The sequence below is a fragment of the Atractosteus spatula genome, chromosome 20 (assembly GCF_055471065.1).
Source record: "Atractosteus spatula isolate fAtrSpa1 chromosome 20, fAtrSpa1.hap1, whole genome shotgun sequence".
Lineage (NCBI taxonomy): Eukaryota > Metazoa > Chordata > Actinopteri > Semionotiformes > Lepisosteidae > Atractosteus > Atractosteus spatula.
This window is the reverse complement of record NC_142725.1, coordinates 11,750,661-11,773,073: the sequence shown is the minus strand read 5'-3', so window position 1 is coordinate 11,773,073 and position 22,413 is coordinate 11,750,661. Positions and strand designations below refer to the sequence as shown.

At 39.3% G+C, this 22,413-nt stretch overlaps 1 protein-coding gene across 1 annotated transcript in view; it reads left to right on the top strand.

The window, feature by feature from the left end:
• The window catches only part of LOC148817521 (voltage-gated potassium channel subunit beta-2), a 139,184-nt gene that overhangs the window by 72,452 nt on the left and 44,319 nt on the right, over window positions 1-22,413 (top strand). The window lies entirely within an intron of this gene.

Sequence of the window (22,413 nt, the reverse complement as noted above, 5' to 3'; positions counted from 1 at the left end):
GTAGGCAACAAGAGGGAAACATGCAAGGCACAGCTGACATTGTTTACTTTACTTCTTACCTCTCAAGAATGACAAACATTTCTATTAGCGGATCTCTAATACACTTATTCCTCTTATTTCTCACTTTGAAATGTGAAGTGGCTCAGAAGATGTACTGTTTAATGCCCAGTTTTATGTATAGATCTAGCAGTTTATAGATTTTGCAGTAAGAAGGATAGATGGGGCCTACAGTGTGTGTAATGGTTCACCTGGCACTGTAATCATACAGTACTGTATATGTATTTACTAACTGCGATGAGCATTATAGTAGGGTTGCAGAATGCCACACATCTTCTGGATGTTTTTATAATCTCTAATCAAACTAAAAATATATTATGAGACTTAAATTACAGGAATGTTAAACTTCATGTGAGCTCTGTTAGCAGTTTTTGTCAGTTGGTTAGTATCGTAATAGTTGTAATATGTGGAAAAAGCCTTGCGTCTTTCTCCCTCTGGAGTACTTCATTGGAAATGAGACTTGTTCTTCTGATAAAGGGTTGGGCAACACCTACAGTATAGTATATCTTCAAGACTTTTACATTTTTTTTATCACGTAAGAGTAGGTGTAAGTTATTCACATTAATAATGGTTTTGACTTTGACCAAGATGGCTAATGGTACAGACTAGTTTGAGATCCCACTGACTGCTTCTTACAAGTACACTGTAGTGAGTTTTTTAACTGTATGTAAGATGGGAAAGAAAGACTGTCACTGTTAATTGTCCTCTCTCAGAAAACTGTTGCACATTCTGTCCCCTTGAAGTGCCCCCCATCCAATACGTAGACCCCACATGTCTGTACTTGAGTAAACCTTCTGAGCCTTAAGAGCACTTTCTATGTCAAAACTTGTCTGGAAAGGTTAAAGCAAGGTTGTTGCTGCTCTTATCTGATTTTGGAAGATTTTGTGTTTAGGCTTCTGCATGCAATAGCTTTTAAAAGTCTTGTACACACATACTGTCTATGCATCACTGTGAAACTCTTAGGCCCTATAAGTATTCTCTAATGCCGGTATGTTTGAGACGACAAAAACACAAGAGACATTGGTTGTGATGCTGGAAGTCCTGTTGAGAAATCTGGGGCTCTGTTGTCTTGATAGGTGGGAGACGTGTCATTTCTTTACTTTCTGTGTAGTCTACAGAATCCATTAAAAGTTTATTCATGAACATGCTCAACTCTCTGTGATACAAATTATAATGGGTGCTAAATCCTCAAATGAAGAACTGCTGGAAATCATGGACTGGATAGCACACTCATTGTTTTTTCTTCTTTTTATTGCAATTGCAATGAAAAAAAGAAAAATGAGTGGGAGTGCTTTCTCTGTAGTCTGCCATGAATCCATCCCTCAGAAATCCGCTGAGATTGGTTAATGTGCCTTAACCAGACCAGTCGGTTGTGTATTAAACATGTATAAGTATTGTATAATGTCTTAGGTACTGGTACTGATAGTGGAAATTAAAAAGAAAAACTCCATAAAACAGAGTTCTTTGCACAGATTCACTGTGTTCAGTTTAAGAGCTTGAAATGAAGTTAGTTTTGCTCCTTTGCCATTTTTAAGTATTTCAGAAATATTAAGCTGTATTTAGTGGTACGTTCTTCTTAATGCTTAATATCTTAACTTGGTGCTCCTATGAAAGTACTTATGACTATGTATTGCAGGGGCTGAGTATCCACTTTATACATTACAGAGGCTGATTAACCACATTTTCAACTCATCCACCAAGTTGGGATATATATGTCCTACATTCATCAGCCAAAAATGTAGGTGCATTTCTTTCATTACCAACCTAACTATCCAGTTATCCTCTCCTCTCTTCAGCCCATGAGGCAGCTGAAGGAGCTCAGACTTACATGTTTTATTGAGATTCTCTTCCGGTTGCTTTTCTGAAACACACACGCGTCTGTGCGTTTATGGAAACTCGGCAGGCTGTTATGCAATGTCCTTCATCAAGCTGCGCACATGACTATCCTTTTGTTATTCATTTCCCATGCTTAGATTAAGTCTGTCGGGGAGAATTTTCTGCTGGGTTGGCATGCAGTGCAGCGAGGGGCTATTTAAGTCAAATGAGATACATGAGATACGTGAAAGAGAGGGACAGCTGAGCAGAAACCTGTACAGTGTTTATGCTTCTTTAATTAATGCAGTCTTGACGTGCCACATCTGAAAGGGCTTACAGAAGTTTTGTATGAGCGGAACTTTGCTGCGTTATATTTAGCAGGTTGTTTACGGAGCTTAAAAAGTGTGAATTATTTTAAGACTACTTTGAGTCTTGATTGACAACATCGTTCGGAAGCCTAATCCTCTTGCGTGGAGTGAAAGAAACGTTCAGCGAGCCCTCAGTGATTTTTGTCGTCTTGTTTCCTGCAGCCACACGGTCATAGTTTTTCCATCAAGGTCGAAATGGTAAACACTAATTAAGTTCAGCATGTCCTAGCATTTTTCGGGGAGTATACAGCAGACACTGTAGGCCTCCTCTGGTTTCAGGCTTGATCGGAGGTCTGTCTGTTCCTTGCTAAAAGCGATAGTACAATAGGTGATACAGTAGGTGTGCTTCCAGTTGTGGTTTATCTCAGACATCAGTTAATTGACCTTAAAAAAATAATTTTGCACATTTTTGTGATTTGCTTATAAAATGAATTTTAGTTAAAATCTTAAGCAGTTTGAACTTGTGCTACTGTATAAGCTATTTCTTTTACTTTTGTCTAATGATTCATTAAAAGCGCCTGATCCATAATGCAGTCTCTAAAACAACTGTTTGTATGTTTGCATAGAGTTCATAGTTGTACATGGAAGCGGATTTGTTTTTGTGTCTGTATAAATTCAAATGAATGACCAGCCACATTATCAACTTATACATATAAAGTGTATGATAGGACCAGATGCATACCCCTGTCTGTGGAAATGTCTTTCTAGAAGACCTGGCTCAGTAGCGATATTGGATTTTCCTTCATCATCTCCTCTCCACACTCTCAGAAGTTTATTTGTGAGGGTATAGAGACATGAATTGGGATTGTGAGAGAGTAACAATCTAAGAGGCAATCTAAGAAAGGGTTTGAAAAAAAGAGGGCTATTCTATCAGCAGCTGATAGCAGTATATTTTCTCCAGAGACTTAGCTGTGCTTTTCTCCTGTGTGGCTTACAACCACAGAGCAACTTGGAATGCTTTGCAGTGGAGCAGCTCATCATTAATTCAGTGGATTAACTTCTGCGGAGATCGCCAATGTCAGTGTGATTTGGTTTATAAACTTTTGGCAAGATGTGCTGTGTATTTAACAGTGTTGGCCCCTGGGTGTACAGTATATGGGTAGTTAAATGTAGCACATTAAAAAAAGACTCAGTGTGATTATAAGTGGTTTGGTGTGATGATCATCAAAGCTTTTGATGAACTGCAGTGTGCCAGTGAGAGAGACTGATGTTTCTCTGTTGCAGTGTTTTCTGGAAATTATAGTCAGTGTAATAATTGCCAGTTTTTTTTGTTTTATCCCATTAAGCAATCAGGATTATGTATTATTCTATCAATTCTTATATGCAGTGTATATTATAGTTCTGTTCTTAAAACCGATACAACATTAAATTGAGTTTTTACTGATTTAAACCCCTGCCCTCCTAAATAAGTTAGCAGAGACGTAGGGCAGGCAGTTTGATTTTACACTGAACTCTACAGCTTTTGTTTCCACTGTGAGAATACTGTACAATGCACTGTAACACTCAGAGAAACTGTGAAATTGTGTGGTAGGATATTGCTTTACCTGTAAATCTTTAAGGGATTTTAGCCTCTTATTTGTAATACAGCATTCTTAAAGGTGTACAGTATATGAGGACCTGACAGATTACATCTGGAAGAAGTGGTTTTAGGAACTGAAAAGAGAGGGGGCAGCACATGGAAAATGGTAAATACATCCAGCAATTAAATGTGTTCCTTCTTCTCTTCTTATTATTTTTGAATCAGAAATCTTGTGCTATAGCTCACGGCTGCTCTTAAGTTTATAATAGAAACAACATTATATGAAACAGACTTAAAAGACATATTGAAACTTATTTTGGAAGGTTAGCACAATTGTGTATGTACAGTATATATACACAGTACAGCAGAAGAAGGCAATGCATTATTCTGGGGATTTGAGTTTGTGAAGTGCAATCGGCAGTTCAGGCCTAGTACTTTTGGAATGACTCAAGGAGTAACAGAATTAGAAAATTAATTGCTGTTCAAAATATTGACATTTTTCCATGAAAAATTCTGCATTTCAAAAATACAACTAATACACTAACTTTTTTTGTTTGATTCTATATAATGTAATTTGTATAAACTTGTGCCCATACACCATTGTTTTTTTACACAACTAAAGTTTTTTTTTTAATGACTCCTAAGGCAGTGTGGATGGGTTATAATTCTGTTGTCAGAAGGGTCATAGAGAGATTCTGCACACTTTTTAATGTCAGCCTTTGTTTAACTTGTAAGTGGGCGGGTCTTGGAAATAAGCACTTGTGTCTGTGTGCTTCGTGCAGATAATAAAAACGTGAGTCAAATTTCATTTTATTCCATCCGCTGTTAAGCTTCACAAATCAGGAGAAAAGTGTAAGTGCAGTGTACATGTGTAGAACGCATGTTAAGTATTAATGTATTGTGTATTTGTGATTTACCTGCAGTGATTCTCTTGTGATGTAATGGTTGTTGGATATTGACAGTATATCTTCCAGTTGTCCTTTACTTCCGACTACTTTATTTAATTTCACTATAAAGTATAAACCTGTACACTGTCATGCTCAGATTTGCTCCTGCCGTCACTGTTTTCCTGTTATTTACCTGTACTGTTCAGTTTTCATTATCACATAAAAAGGAGATCATTTGTGGCATTTTGTCAGGCAACTCAATAAGTTGTTCTAAGTAGATTTGAAAAACTGACTTACACATTTAAATTCTCTGTTAAAAGTTTAAATAATGAAACGTTTTCAGCTTTTTTGTTCAGGGTGGGGATCAAGCATTCAAAACAACTAGCAGACTGTAGAGTAGTTCTGCTCATTGCTTTACATAAGGTTAGTTTTGACGGGGACACAAGCATGATCACTGTGCTCTCTCTTTGGCCACCTGTATGAAACGGAGGTGGAATAAGCATGATGATGAGTAAACCCCCAGTCTCCATGAGTGGTGGACACAGGGAAATAGCATGAGGGTGACAGGCTGTGCTTCACTGATAGCAGCAGAGGAACTGTCTCTGTTGTTAGTCAGCATTCTAGGGGTCAGCCTGGGTCAGCCATTATCATAACTCTGCTTACATACAGTAGTTATTTTCATCCCCAAAGCTGCTAGGGCTTATTCTGCTCATAAAGTGGTTCTTGATGGGCAGGGATGGACGTCAAACTTCTGTCATTCCTGTTTATTTTATGATGTCTCTCTCTTACAGTGCTGACTAATGAGACATAACTTGACGTTTTACTTTTCAGCTGTTACCATCTTTACAGATTGCCCACAAAGGATGTTGTACAGTGTCTGTGCCTGTTTCTGGAGGAGGATTCTATATTGTATGTGGTGGAAAGTGGTCTGCATGGATGCACAGCCATTTTTGTTTTAAATCATTTAAATGGAAGCTGAAGAAAAACGTTAACTCGGGAGGGTTATCTGCCTGGCATCATTTTTTATTTCAATTTATTGCAAGTCAAATGATTGTGGTGATCACAGGTTAGCCCCTTCAGTCTTACACATCATAGCACTTTAAGGAGTGAATCGCTGTAGCCTTTTTGCTGTATTCACCGGCACCAAATGGCAAATGTACCAGTACAAACAAATTGCATTCCTCCACACAGAACAAGGGTTCCCCTGATTTCTCAGGGCTGAGTGTAGCTACAGTAGAAGGTGTGGGGATGAGTGGTTAGACACATGTGGGTTGTAGGTGTTCTTAAAACAGAAAGAGGCAGTGTTTAAATGATTCCACTCCTGTCTGTGTTTATTTTTTTGGGGCACTGAATCTTCCCTCAGCGTATTGTCTGCTGCCAGAAATTCAGGCCTCTGTGGGGGAATCCCTTCCGTGTATTAGTAGCCGCTTTGTTTGGAGCATTAGCTGGAAAGCTGAAGCAAATCAGGTGGTCGGGGAAAATTTTCTCTTTGTAAATGTGCCGTCAACACAGGTTCTCGTCCAGAACTGCAAAAATGATGGCAGGGGAAGAAGCCTTGAAAAGACGGCTTGCGGAAGGTTTTTCGAGTTTAGTGAAAGCGAAAATGCCTTATGAAATTGTTCGTACTGTAATAAGGGAAATTGAATGTGTCTGTGAGTCAAATAGTAATGGCTTCATTTCTGCAGGAAGGAGTTTGGGACAGTGATGGTGAGCCAAACAAGAAAGGTCTACCGCCTCGTTCGGCATCCACTGTCTCTACCGGGGAGATCCAGGGTGCACTGAGTGTGTTGGGACAGCAGGTGGAGTGTGGAATGTGTTGATTTGTGCTGCATTCAGAATCAATCGAAAAATGTTTCTTCATGCACAATTACTTTGGAATTGCTGAAGCTGTTAAATGTAGGAAGTAGATTCCAGTTGACTGAGGGGAAACTCCTAGTGCTGATATAAATAGCACAGCACCTCAGAACAGTGTCTGCCATTCACATGTGCTGTGTCCTCTGACTTACAGTAAGCTCTGACTGGCTCTTTCATCTTTGTTCATGGTGTTTTATTTCAGCCTCCTCCCCCACTTTTAATTCTTTGAAGTATTTAATATTTTTCATCTTTCCCAGAAGCAGGCAAAGCACACTTAAGTCTAGTCCTGTATCCACAATGAAAGCCTTTAATATAAAGCTCTGGCTCTGGGGAATGGGGCTGAAACGATGATACAGTATATCCACACAGCGCAGGCCAACTGTTGGTCGTGTTTATGCAGCTACAGTATGCACAATTGAATGATCCAAACTAATGTTTCAGCAAAGACCAACACTGAGGTTCTGCCATCGGTGAAGTGGCGTCCTTAGCTTGTCACATGTACTGTATATATTACATTGTCCCCTGTTCATTGTGTTTAAAGCACTGCATTTTTTGGAAACAACAATTTATAATCACCTGCCTCTTCTCAGGGACATTGCTGAAGTGGCCCTGAAGAAGTGCAAGAGTTAAGACTCCTTGCTTTTAAAACAATAAAAAAATCTTCTAGGTCGAATTGCATAGTTATAAATACGCTCACTCTTATATTCCAATGGAGAGACAAGGCTGTGGAATTTTTTGTATGGCTTGCACATAATTTCGAATACCACTCTGGGAATCAACAGGGGTGTAGTGCAGAGACTGTGTGTGTCATGTTCCTGTCAGATTGTCAGAATCTGCTACGACTGTCTCCAAATCACATTTCTCTGGCAAATGTGGAAAACAAGGGAGACTCCACAGTCAACACTGTTTCTTCCTGATGGAAAAAAAAGCACAGGCAAATATTATTACAGCAGAGCTTTAGGCTATTTTATCTCTGTACCACTACTGCTTAAATCAGGGCTTCACAATCCAAAACCTTATGACCCCAGTTTCTGCTGCTGCTAAAATTACAGTACATGGTGTGAATTACTGCTTCTATGCAGATGACACATAAATCTATGTCTACATTAAACCTGACACCAAGGTAGGTGTTTCAGTACTCTTTCATTGCATTTCGGTTATGTAAGTTTGGATGACACTAAATTGTTTGCATCTTAATTGTGACATGACTGAGGTCGTGCTGCTGACTTCCTACATAATATCAATGCTTTAACCTCAGTGACTGATGTTTGAGTGTGAATGTAAAAGAGAACTGTGGGTTGAATGTCAGTCCTGGATTAATTTTTGAACCTCATGTGCAGAGTATTGTAAAAACTTTGTGTTGTCATCTGAGAAATATCAACAGGCTGTTTTCTATGTTCAGGTGGGTAGCTGCGTCAGCATGCGTAGGCTGCAAAGGAACAAGTAATAGGTTTATTCCATGCTGAAAAAAAGAAGAAAGAGAACACAACGTTTCTCTTTTCTCAACGTGTCACACCTGAAGAAGGCTCCACGGCCGAAACGTTGTGTTCTCTTTCTTCTTTTTTTCAGCATGGAATAAACCTATTACTTGTTCCTTTGTTTTCTGTGTTGTCCACAACTGAAAAAACTGATTTATGTGATTGTTTTTTTTTAAGGATTGATTTACAGTATGTAATGCTTTACATAGAGAAATCTCTAATACTATACTTAACAGCATACAATATTTCAGAATTCACTGGCTAGAATCCTGGCTAGGTCAGTTGCAAGTGATCACCTCACTCCTGTCTTGGAGAATATGCACAGGCTTCCTGTTAGGTTTTGAGATATTTTGATTGAAATGAAAGATCCTTCTTACTATATGTTCAAGGCTCTACATGACATGGCTTTTTGTATCTTTCTTGCATGTAATGGTTTAGTACCTGCATGAGATCTTGCTGAGCTGACTCTGGTTTACTGTTTGTTCCCATTGTGATTTCAGCCCCTCTTTCCCAGAGAATATGTTAAAATGTAAAAGGTAACTTGATTTCAGGTGGAATGGAAAATTCTAAAACTGACAAAATCCCAAATTTGTATCACTGTGCTCTGGCACCGAATTTCAAAGGAATTCAAAACCTAATGGCTCCCTCACAGTATTGGGATTGTAATACAGAGGCTGGTTTTAAGGGATGTCACTGTATCATCTCTGCCTCACTTCCTTTCCTGCTCCACAGCCATCAGTAGATAGCCGATAGTCCTCTGTGTTGCAGCTTTCCGATTGTCTAATTGACACAGGAATGCTACAGTGAAGGGTGAGAGGTGAATTCTGTCTTTTGGAAATATGCTACCCTCTCTGGTGACGGCAGCTGTGGACAAGATCTAGACTGAAAACTTCTCCATCGCCAGCTCTTTCCCCCTTTCTATCTTGGAACATGTATATTTAATGTCCCAGTAGGGGGGAAGAAATATAGGTGTTTTGGGGGAAAAAAGATACTGCATCTGCTTTACACTGAGCACATTAAAACACTCAGGGTATTAACAAACAGCTGTTTAACTTGATGGATTTCTCGGAGTTCCGTACAAGACGGAACATATGTTTGTGTAAATATAAATGCATAATTCATCAATACGATGTGTTCACTTGACTTAAGTTATAGCGGGAACTAAATCTTCCTGTCAGATTGCAGTGGGAAAGAGAGAGGAATGCAGAACAAGACCGGAGAAGAAAGGGAAGCACTTGCAGAAGAGGAAAGCAAGGCATAAAGAAAGCAGCTGATACTGTTTGACTCCTTTGTGAAGCCGAGGAGCTCTGGGCTTGTGCACGCGTGCTTACACACACACACATACACACACACACGCACGCGCGCGCTGTGTGTGTGCGTGAAGGATATTTTTTTTAAAGCATGCCGGAGGTTGGGAGCAAGCTTTGAGGCTGTCGAGTGGCGGCTCTGTAGCGTAATCCAGCCAGCAGGGACTGGCTGCAGCAGGCAGAGGCAATGCCAGTACGAGAGGCAGCGCTGGGTTCCAGTTAGCCACCTTTTTCTTTGCATCCATTGGAGAGCTCGTTGTGTTGGCTTTTCCCTCCCCCCACCCCTTCCATGAACCCGCGCACCTGGCACGGCGACTGGGCTCCTACATCTTCTTCTGTCTCAACTCAAAAACTCACAGAGAGCAGTCCAGGAATGTCAAATCCCTTTCAGTTGCCGAGGATGCGCAGCATGGAAGGCACAAGATGCGTCCTGACAGAACACTGAAGTATTATTCTCCGTTTTTGACTCATCAGCTTTCCAGGTTCTGTCTGTGTGGATAGCTGGCGCTGGAAGGAGCAAGTTGTGATTGTCGTGTCTGTTTTAATCCGGCCTCGTTATTTATTCATTGACTTTGTTTGCGCTGGGGTGTAGTGAGTAGCTGGCAGTGTGCTCTGGAAGGATGCAGGTGTCTTTCGTGTGCACGGACCACAGTCTGAAAAGCCGAAGCGCGGAGGATCGGTTGAACCGACAGAATGCCAGCAGTCCCAGTCTGGGCACGCGGAGCAAGTTTCGTGCTGTGGCCATGGTGGCACGCAGTCTGGGGCAACTGTCTGTGCAGAATGTGCCTTCGTCCAGCGACTCCAGCATGAAGCAGCCGGGAATGAAATACAGGTAGGGGGGACCATCCGGCCAGAACAACCTGCAGGATAGTCCAGAGTAACAAACAGAGATGCTATAAAGTAATATTGGATCAATCAAAACATTGAGTAATTCGTTGAAATAGCCCCTCTCACCTAGTGTTTCTCTGCTGATTTGAAATCTTTTTTTAGAATACAGGTAGTTATGTAAAAGTACACGTATGGGAGCTTTTTTTGAATAAAGAATTGAAAACTTTCGTACAGTAAAGTAGTTAAAAGTTTTTGTGACACGGATAGTAATGTTTAGAGATTTGAACTGAGGTTTTCCACTATTATTGTGTGTCATTTGTTATAAAGATAACAACACACTGGAGCAGATGCTCAGAAGCTCTGTCCTGCTCTTGTCATGCAGCAAAACGGCATCTTCACATCTGTTACTCCAGAAAATATTGTAAAAAGATGAGACAGGACTTCCCTGATGCATGAATGAAAACATAACTTTCAAGCTTCTTATTCCAGTAAACGTTCAATAATATTAAGAAGGAAAAAATGTAAAAAGATTAGTAAAGCCTCCTAGATTCCTAGTTCCCTTAAATATGATCTGAATAGATAAATACAAAAATGTTATTTTGGTAACTGTATATCTCAAGGTATTGTCCCTTTCATGTGGTGAGACAATGATCAATCAAAGCTGTAGGGGACACATTAAAGGGGAGATAGGTGACTATCTGTTTAAAATAGCTGAGGGGAAGCTAAATAGCTGCAGCGTAGTAAAGTCAGGCTTGCACAGGACTGTTGTAATTTATCAGACCGGTCCATGTTGTTTACCTCTACTGCATTCTTTAAACGTGGTCTGTGTTATTTTTTTTATTGTTATTTACAATTAAAGTAACTTCTGAGAGGCATAAAATTCCTCCTTCTCTTAATGACAAACCTAAGAAACACAGAGTTGCCGTATTTTGTGAAACCATAATGTATCTTGCAACATTGATATAAATATGTGTGTAGGAGGGAGAGATAGTGATGAAATGCCATCGATGAGTCCAAAGGTCTCTGCAGACATCTGTGCTGTCATCAGCCAAGCGTAATTAATTTGGGCTTGGCACACGTGTAAGATATCATTGATTGATATTGCTCCAGTATAATTTGTTTTGATTTGTTTGGGTATTAAAAACTGAAATTGTTGTTAAAATTTAATTGGGTAATGTGGCTCATTCATTTTGTTTGCCCAGTTTGCATGTTCTTGCCCTTTTTTAAGTGCTCATTTTTCTCCCACCTTATAAAGACGTGCTGCCTAGGTCTGTGTTCGTGTCTGTGCGCATATACAGTACTCTGCAATGTGGTGTAGTCCTGGCTTGCGCTCGCCACATTGCTCTGTACAGGATGTAGCTGGGGGCGGATTGTTCAGGGTCACAACTCTGTGGTGGCCTTTTTGAAAACATTTTTATTGGGTATATTTTAGTCTCATCATCTGTCAGGGTCCCCACTTGTCCTGATCAGTCTGAAAATGTTTAAACTCTGTGACCGGCATGAAAAGACTATAAAAAGTAGACAACAAATTTTAATACATTCATGGAAAACAGAAATGTCATGCCATTAGAATAGCTTAAGAAGGGCAGTAGGCTACAATGTATTTTTATATTTAGTAAAACATTTAAATATTTTTATTTAAGAGGTAGCTACTGTATTCTAAATAAAATATGCTAAAGTAGAGTGTTAAGGTGGACTTGGAGCTGACAATGACAAAGTAAGATACTCTGCAACGGTTCTGGAAAATCAGACTCGGCTTACTTTGGGAGCACATGTACCGTACTTTGCATTCGTCATCAAGGTCTCGCCTTTCATTTATTTTTAGTCTTTGTCAGCTGTGTCTGTTTGATGCTTAATCGTTGGAACAGAAGATTTGCATTTTTTGTATTCAGACATTTTCTAGGATGTCCTGAAGAAACAAGACTGAGGCCCGGTCCTTTGTCAGCTGGTGATAGATAGTGTCATGGAAGTGGCTGTGGCAGAACGCCTGTTGATTGCAAGTCTTCGGGGGTGATAAAAGTGGCATTTCAGAGAAAATCGTTCCACCCGGCAGTCAGGAATTCCCTGTTGTGCCAACTTGTCACTCACAGCTGAGAGTCACGGGGAGTGCTAAGCTGACCTTTGCACACCCGAAGGCTGAAGAAGGTAGATTTTCCTCAGATTCCTCGGCTGGCTTCATTAATGTTTTTTCCTAAGGTCAAAGAATCGCATGAAGCAATTTTTTACTGGGAAAGTATTTTTTTTAAAAAGCGGCTGTATGCATTTTTAAGCAGCAGGTTCAATGATTCTTCTTTGATGAGTTTTAAAAACAGTGGACGTATTCCAAAACAGGCAGGAATCAACCCCTTGTAACTAGTAAGACGCTCTTGTTTACTGTTTATTATATCTCCTTATCATGTTTAATTTTTGACTTTACATTTCTGCACTAAATATCGATAATTTTGAGTAACTTGATTAAATTAGGTCCTATCCCCCTCCAAATCTCTGCACTGTCCAGGAAGGGTAAATTTTTAGAGAAGGGCTATCAGACTTCATGGTCACTGAGACCATTTGGGCATTTAGGGAAACCCTCATTTGCTGTGTTTTTGTCTTGTATTTTACAAGCATGGAATTTGAAGAGATTGTGCTTAAAGATGCTCACAGAAGCAGAATGGCTGACAGGCCCTGAGGAGTCGGGAGTGGGGCGGAGTTAATCTGTCCCCATGTCGCTGCGCATTTCTCTCCAGTGTAATTCTCAAAAAATGCACCGAGCATTGGAGCTAGAGCAAACTACAGCGAGGCAGTCCCACAGTCGTGGGATGGATATTTTTTATTTGTTTTAGTTGTTCAGAAATGTAATTAGCACAATTTGCTGAAAAAAATCAATTGTTTTTAGACAGGGGCAGCACAGTGGTGCAGTGGTTAGCATTGCTGGCTCGCAGTGCTGGGGGCCTGGGTTCAGTTCCGGACCCGGGGCGCTATCTGGGTCGAGTTTGTATGTTCTTCCCGTGTCCGTGTGGGTTTTCTGCAAGTGTTATGGTTTCCATTCACAGTCCAAAAACATACTATACTGATAGGTTACTTGGCTTCTCTGAAAATTGGCCCTGATGTGAGTGTTTTGTCTGCGTGTCCCCTGTGATGGACTGGAGTCCCGTCCAGGGTGTACTGCCTTATGCCCAATTCTTCCTGGGATACGCTCCAGCTCCCTTGTGCCCCTGAATTGGATGAAGCAATAAGAAAATGGATCAGTGGATGCATGCTTCTAGGCATCTAAAAAAAGTCGCTTTTGTCTAGTTGGCACCTGTGATCACTGGATCGTAGTTCTGACTAGTTGCTTTAGTAAAACCTAAAACAAAGCAGACACTCCACAAATCTTTACAACATTAGGTACACATGCAGTTAAAAAGGCAGGACCATAATCCATGATCAGAAAGCTACCATTTCTTCCGAAACCTTTGCTTTTTTCCTTCTGATGCTGAAAATGAGAAGGGTTAAAATGAAGCCGTACTGTGTCTGTTAGCAAGGAAAAAAGATCAAAACTAAGTGCTGTGCATATGTGTACAGATGGATCACCCTTGTTATAATTCTTTGTCAGAAGCTCCACTTCCCTGACTTTCAGGTGGGAGCCAGGCTTTGCTGATGTGTCTTGTACAGCCTCGGAGGTGTCTCATCTTTATTGCTGCTGTAATTCTCTTCAGAAGACTGACCAATGATGGCAATTTCTGAAGACAGTGGAGAAACAGGATTTTATACTTAAATGGTACTTTAGATTGGCAAAGTGGCTCTTAAAAACTCATAGTAATACTGCTTCTGCCTACTTCGTCCTCTGTAGTTGCTGAAATCCTCCCAAGAAGAAGTGGATTTGATTTTAGAGTATACTGTAGTTGTCACAGGAGTATAATCAAACTAATAAGTTTGAAAAAATGTTTCATCTCTCACGTTAGTTTTATAGAAGTCGGAGGATATGTTATTTTCCCTCTTATAATATACGTTTTTTAGTTTTACAGAAAATGCGGGTCTCACAAATGGGCAACAGCCCAAAAAACTAAATTGAAAAAGCCAATGTGGTTAAAATACCAATTCCCAGGTTACTGACGTGAGAGTGCAGGCATGCCTGTGAAACAAAGGAAGCTGCTCTGCTGCTGGAGGTAGGAGAGAAGAGACATTCTGTGAACAATCACACCAAGTCTCAAACTGGAACTGAACGAATGGCTGTCTTGTGTAAAAAGCATTTGCTGCATGTCATAGAAGAAGACTGCAGAAATAGCAGCGCTCACCAGTTCATGAAGGATGCTTTTTCTTCTTCAGCTGTACGCAGAATACAACCGAAACGTGTGCCTGATGAAGTAATTTCACCCATCTGTTCTCCTCAGTGTGGGCATAGTTAAAGTAGTTACAGTGTCCGTCTCTGAAAGGAATGACTTGATTAAAGAGGGAAGCACCTAGCATACATGATACATATGGTAGACTCTTACTGCCTCTTCACAACTCCCCAGATCGGCCCTTCAGTCTTGATTAAATTGTAATGATAGGTAATATCTTGCATTGTTCACAAGTTTGCATTTTTAAATGTAAAATCTTATGAGAATCAATTCAGTTTCTTCTGAACTGGATAGATGAGTGAACACAGAATAGCTTGGGTGGGTCATTTAGAAAACTGCTGACCTGTCTGTAGGGGAAAAACCTGCAGCATTTTTCCTAAGAACTGATATGTTGTGTATGCTACCCCCCCCACCCAATCTCCCATTTCCAAAATCCCTTCTAAGGGCGTTCTCTGTTTTGGGGGGAGAGACTGCAGATGAGAAATTTCATGTGAAGTCTATCTTAGTTACCCCCATTGTGGTTAATGCTGGATGCTGCTGTGTGGCCCAGGTGTGAGACAGTGGCTATGTAAGTACGCTTATTGTACTGTAGGTTGTTTTGTGGAAGAAATGGTACAGAACGCAAGACATGATTACATAAGCATGCTCTGCTGTTAAAGCTGCTGGATCGGTCGTCCACCTCAGCCTCTGCATTCAGCAGTTTTGGTTATGCAACTCTGTGTATACAGTCAATCACATGAAAGGCTGGAGCAAAGTGGTGCTGAAGAAAAGCAGGGGAAAGCTGGAGGCTGTTGAAAGGATATATCAATGTGGAAAGAGTCATACTGGTAAAATAAGGAGGTTTTGGTTAAATGCTTTTCAAACAGTGACAAATCCCCTTAGGGCAGTAACAGAATTATATTCCATGATCAACAGACAAACACATGGAGGAATTAATTGGAAAATATTGTGTTTGAATGCATTCTGGAACTGTATAATCATTGAGCTCAGTTTAACATTAATTTACTGTTCTTTGGAGATGTGAATCATAGACAAAGAACAACACACTGGCTCATCTTTGGCAAACCGTCTGTGGTGGGAGACTGAGTGTTGTGCCCCATACACCACACACCATTGAAAACCGCCACTGGGATTTGTGTAGCTGCAGACAAACTAGAATTCTGGACTGCACAAAAGTCTGCCAAGAACATAGGGGCACAAGAAAGGTGACAATTGAGAGGAGGCCATTTGGCCCATACTTCTCATTTGGTTCTAGTAGCTAATTATTTCAAGGATCTCACCCAGATATTTCATGGAAGAAGCCAAGACATCAGTTTCAACAACATGGCTAGGTATCTTGTTCCAGAATCCCACAGATCTTTGTACATACAAATTACCTCCTGTTCTTCATTTAAAGTGTAATTCCCTGTGGTTTCCACGCGTGTTGTCCGTTGTTGTTTTCCCATTGGTTTGACTTTGTCAGTGCCTTTGAGGATTTTGAATGCTTGCATCAGGTCTCCTCACAGTCTCTTCTTTTAAAGACACAAATGTCAGTTCATGCAGTTTGTCAGTACGGAACATTTTCATAAAGTGACAATGAAAATTGTACACAATATTCTACATGACATTTCATTAGTGAAGTTTTTACTATTTAAAGTCTGTGCTTTTATCTATGCATTATAATCTTGTATGCTTCCTTTTGCTTCCCTCATTGTCTACAAGATGAACAGGATGTGTCAATATAAACACATAATTAACTTCTTTTATGTTTTGTTTCTCCAGTCTTATATTTTTTGTTTGTTTTTGCTGCCTGTAGGTAACAATATGCAATTGTCTAGAGGAAATGTCATTAACAGTTGAATTTTGTCACATCTTTTTGAATTTCCTTTGCAGTCTCTGTGGTATTTGCTTATCCTCCTATTTTATTTACTAGCTATGTCAGAATCATTGATCGTTGATATAGATTAGAATGAGTAATTAAACTAGTACAGATCACTGTGGAACTCCACTACCTACATCATCCCAAATTAAAGCATTCATGAAAATGCATGAATAAACATGAATGTCTAATGCCTGCAGTTTGAGATCAAAAGTTTTATAATTAACTGTTTCAAATCCTTCTGAAGCTAAAAAGTCAACTATTTCATATACCCCTTATATATCCATTTCTGAAGTTGCTTGTGTATAAAGACCTCCGACGAGTTAGGTAGCAAGTCCTATCTTTCCTATGTTACCAAGGCCCTAGAATATTATTTGTTATGTATTGCCTTATTTATTTCTAATTGTTGTTTCCACAATTTTACACATAATAGAAATAAGACTGTTTGGTCTATGATTTCTTTGTTTGGTTTTGTTACCATGTTTATGGATGGGTTCTACATTAGCAGTTTTCCAGTCAATGGATATCACCACTGTCAAGTAAGTGCTGGGTGAATTTTGTGAATGGCCTGTAGATAATGCATTTTGTATATTTAAGTATACAACACAGTTGTTCATCTCTATCTAAATTGTATGTGCTGTCAGACTATATACTGTACCTTTTCAAATTGTATATTTCTTATTACACACAACCTCTGTCCTTGTCCTTAAAAATCCTGACCCGACAGATATTGTTTTTGCAGCTGTAACAATGTTCATTCAGAGGCCATCAGGGAAGTCAAACATTTTTACTTTTCTTTTAGTATTATAAAAGAAGCTGAGGGAATATTTTCATTTGAATCAAATTAAACATAAACAGACTAAATCTTTGGTACTTTAATTGATTATTTTCAATTTGAACAACACAGACTGGTTTATGCATGTTTGTTTAGAAAAATGGGTTCCTCAGCTTTAAGTCTTCATGGTTTTGATTGGAACTGCATGTTGGCATTTATTTGAATTTTTCATATTACCACTAAATTAGAATTATTGGTGCTATACTCTGTAAGCGAGAGGAATTTAAATTATATTTCCCCTGCTTTAAAAGTCTGCCTGAGCAATAACTTTCAGTAAAGGAAAGATTGACTGTAGGTGCCACTCAGTATATTTCTTCCGATAAATCAGATCACATTCCACCTCCTTCAGCCCGTAAACATGAGTCTTGGACTTTGGTCTTTGTAATGAACAGTCTGAAATCCTATTTATGCCCGAATATAAGATATATGCGAAAACACTCCAGCAGAGAATTTATTTTAAACATCGAAGCAGCTGAGGAAACCTGTATTTGGCAGCTGTAATATTTTCTGACAAAGGGTGTGCTGTATAAAGATGTCCTGGAAACTCCAGATCAAGATCTTGACCGTAATTTCCTTTTAATTGTCCTGTTTCTCAGATTCCTTTAATGATTCAGGGACAGTCTGTGAGGATAGTTGAGATTCCTTATAAGATCTCTAATGGAAAGACCCTTGTGGTTGTTTTTAAAAATCTAAACCAGTTGTCTCACAAAGTACACGATTCGTTTAGCACTGTCGACAGTGATGCATGACTTTCTCTCCTTCTCTAGCCAAACACATTAGGTGAAACTACTGCATATTAAGAAATTAGATCTACATGGTAAAATTGTGCTATAGGTTTTTTTTAGTTTAAGAGCTTATCCTTTAACTGTCCTGTATTTGTGTTTGAATTCAATGGAATGAGCACTACTTGCAGTTAGTTCTTTCATATTTTGTGAGGTGAAATAAAATTAATGAATTAAAACCTTTTTATCTCCTGTGAGTCCCTCATCCGCTCCTCCCAGCCCAGTTTTTGGCTCGTGACTCTGCTCGCAGACACAGGGCCATTATGTAACTGCTCACTGATGCCAACAGACTTCTCTTTGAGGAAAGGGCGCAGGGACGACTGAACACGAAAGTGTGCCGGCGCGGATTGTTGTGGTATATGGACCTTCTTCCATCATGTAGCCAGAACTACAGCCCATTTTCAATGCATGCAGAAAAATGCTTGGAAATTACAGTCTGGTTGTGCAAAACCTAAAGATGTCTGTGAGGGGGTGAAAAGTGGGGTATCTATGAGATGAGCCAATATTTATGAATCAAACCTATGCAGGACGCAAGGTGCAAAGACATACCCCTGTTCTTTTAGGCAGAAATGTAGTTCAAGTCTAATGGGCAAAGAGATGTTTTCCTTTTTTTTAACTTGTTTTGCTTCTTGTTTTGTTTTGACTGCCTGCTGCCTGCGCATTGTGCTTATTGGACTCTTGGGACTGTGATCATTGGATTGTAATTAAACACTTTTTATTTTATTCTTGCACATTGTTGCTGTCAGGCTACCCTCTCTCGGCTACATTACATAGAGCAGGAGAGAGGGTGGGGGCCCTGGTAATGTCTTCCTCAGAGTGAGAATGAGTTGTTCTCCGTGGGCTCAATAAAGGCATGTTGTTCATATTGGTATCACTGTGACTTATGGTTGTGGATTCTGACCTGGGGTTCAAATCCTGTGTGGAACACCATTGTTGTACCCTTGTCCAAAATACTTCATTCAGATTTCTCTAGCAATTACCCTGCTGGATAAATGTATTTGAAGATTGACATTATAGATGAGTGTAATGAGAAAACCCATTGATAATAGTTGACACTTTCATTGCCTGATGACTTAGGTACAGCGGGCATCTTTTGAAACCAATTTATATTGTAATCTTGTTTTAAAGCTTGTGTGTACTCCTTTTCTCTGCAGTTTCCATAAATGTCTTTTGAGTGTGGGTGCATGAGTGTGTGGGTTTTTGTCTGTCCAAGAGTTTGTGGGTGTGCATTTGTTCAGTCACGTTCTCTGAAGACTTAGTGAATTAATCAGGCAGATAGCTAGCTGTCGACCAGGGCTGCATTGCTCATACATCAAATATACCCATAAAGACTACAGACAACTGGCGCAGTGTTATCCCAGGCAGAAAAAAGAGTTCAAGAAGTGTCTGTTAATTTTTCTGTTTTTGACCAGACTTCAGTATCATTGTTTATCTTGAAATTAATATTCAATTGATATTAAAATTGGTCTTAATGAATTTAAACTCTTAAGATAAGATGGTTTCTGGTGTTCTCTGTCGTAGACAAACACAATTGAGGTAGAGCACAACAAATTACTGAACTGTAATGATCAGTTAAACTTTGTGGGTTGCGGATACCATGCAATACCCAAACAAAAGAACTATTTTTACACCATCTATTCAAAACGTCTTATGTATCTTTTATTAATATTCGTTTGTGATACAAAATCATATTGCCTCAGACACAAAAATTATTAATATCATGATTAATACCATCTCCCTGGTGACCACGGTAACGAATGTACTGTAATTACTGTTATTATAAGGGATTTTACTTCACTAAAGCCTGAAAAAAAGCCTGTTTGTGTGCTTTTCTGAAAAGTCCCTTCTTCACTGTGCAAACGGTTCCATTTGGTGCCTTCTGTCTTGACTGTGAGCGTGTGAGAGCGTGGGTGGTGTATGTTGTCGTTAAAGGATCTGCTAGGGAGAAAGAGTGCTGTGCTTGGGGAGCCACATGCAAAGGCTTTCCTATAAAAAAGGTTAACGGCTCCCTCAGAAGTAAATTTAGCCTGTTTTTAGACAGCTGGAAAATGCCATCTGTCCATCTGAGTTGCTCTGTGATATGACTTGACAGGGGCATCTGTAGAGAATGGCATCCTGCCTATTACAGTACTTCTCCCAAATGAAATGTTCAAACTCCCATCTACTTAAGATATCCGCTGAGGTCAATTAGGCAGGCCCACGCAGTAAGTACTGAAGTATATTCCACCCTTATAGGTCTTCACTTCAGGCAGCAGATGGGTCAGTTTGCTCCCCGTTTCGATGATTGTTTGAACTGGATATGCTCAGCTTTGCAAAGAGCTGATTAAATGTGATGTTTTCTACTAATGAAAATGTGCAATGTGAAATCGCCTACTGTAGCTTACTGTAATTAAAACATCTGCTTTATCTGGAGTCAGAGCACTTGTGGCCGTGATATCCCAATGTTTTCGTCCTGGAACTTTGCAGGGTTTGTTTTTGGAATTGTCAGAAGAAAAGAGAAGAATTTTAAAAGTGCAGTGACTGGAGTGTTTGCATGATTCACAGTAAGGTTGCTGTGGTTTGTCTAGTTTCTTTACCAAGTGGTGGTGGAATGTTAATTGAGTATCAAAGAAACCTCCAATTAAAAAAAAAAAATCTTATTTTTCACATACATTTCCCATGTAAAAAGTAAAGCTTTTTTTCTTTTAGAAAGCAAATTAATATATATGTAATATTATTTTATGCAATGCCGTGTTTGGAGATTCATTATTTAAAAATCCAAATAATCATAAGATCTCCCAACTTCCAGTAATAATCTTTGGTGGTCCTTTAGAAAATGTTGTGCTCAACTACAAACTGCAAATATGCTGGCTAAGGGCTGTGAGCAGAGTTTGGCACAGAGATTAGCCATTGTAAGTGGGAGCAGGAACACCACAGATTTGCACGGAGCTGCTTGTTTCCTGGGGCCTTTTAAATACTGGTTGCCGTTCTAAGTCAATAAGCCTGTCAGACATCCATTAGTGAATGCCGGGCATAACTGGAATAGAGATGGTTCTTCCGGCTGGGTTTTTGGCTTGAAAACTAGAGTCCCTCTGGGGGTATTGCACTGAATGTGATCTCCTTTATTGATCCTTTTCTTTCTTTATAATATCTTTAGCTCTTATAAAGCTTTTTGTTTTGGGACCTGACTACTGAGAAGCGTCACTAATCTACTTTTGTTCTTGGATATACAGTAGGTAATGTTTTATTTTTCTGGGGGTGTTGGTGGATGAGGATATTACATTTCAAACTTAAAAGGAACCTTTTATGATCGTTGCCCCAACTTTGAACCAGGGAAGAATTTACAGTTTTGCTTGATCCTTTTATTTTAGGAAAGGCCAATGGAGTGAGTGATGGACTGCAGTGTGCAGTGATGTATTTGGTCTCTGCACCATCACATATAGAAAGGTGCAACGAGTAGCTAATATAAAAGCAGGTGAAGATGACCACGTTTTATAATTCAGTTAGCAAGTAATTGCAGTAGCATTTTGTCAGCATTCAGCAAGATGCAGGACCTGAAGATGTGTAAAATACTGTATCTGGTCTTACGGTATAACAAGCTTTCAGCACTAGTTCGGTGTTCTGACTATCAGTATTGTGTGAAACTATTCTAAGAACTAAAATTCTAAGTTCTAAGAACTGCAAATCCATGTAAAATTAATTCAAAGCTTGTTAATCTCCAGAGGATGGGCAGAGTAGCCCATAGATATTAGCAAGAGTCTGAAGGATGTTTGAAAATGATAAGTTTTCTGTTTGTTTCTAAAGGTCATGCGGTATGATGGTCCTGAACTTCACATTTAAGAAGCTAATTAAGGACTTGATAGTCCCCCTTATTTTAAATCACCCATCACCCTCTTGAATGACGTTTATATTGGTATGGAGCTATGCAGAGAGGAATTTTAGGATTGTTCTATATCTGCTTAAATAACAGGCTATAGGAGTATGGGAGTTCAATTTTTAAATGTAATTTTTAAATACAGCTTGGTAGGGTGATTAAGGTAGACCAGAATGCTCTGTTTTCATGTACTATATGCTCTGTATTGTACCCAATATGAGCCTGTATAAGACTAGTTTGCACAATCATTAATCTAGCATTAATGCCAGATACAGTACCTTCATTCATTGCTTAGAAATCTCAGAATAACTGCACCCAAAACACATCCTACAAGACACAAATGGGTTTATAGTGTGTTTTCAGATGATAATAGTAATTGTTTCCTAAAAGGTTTTACTAAATGGACCTTTACAAATTTGTCTGTGATTTTTTGAATTTGTGGTACTGTTCCATTTGAAGGTTGAATGAAGTATATGGTAAATAACATGAGAACTAGCTTTAAAATATGCCTAAAATGCAATGAATTGATGTAATTAAATCCTTAAAGAAAAAGCCCCAATGTATGCCTGATTTTTTAACAAAGAATCTGAAAAATAGTAAAAGACTATGTAAGATCACCCATTTTGTGAATACTCAGCTAATCAATGGGCATGTTATATACCTACAGGCTC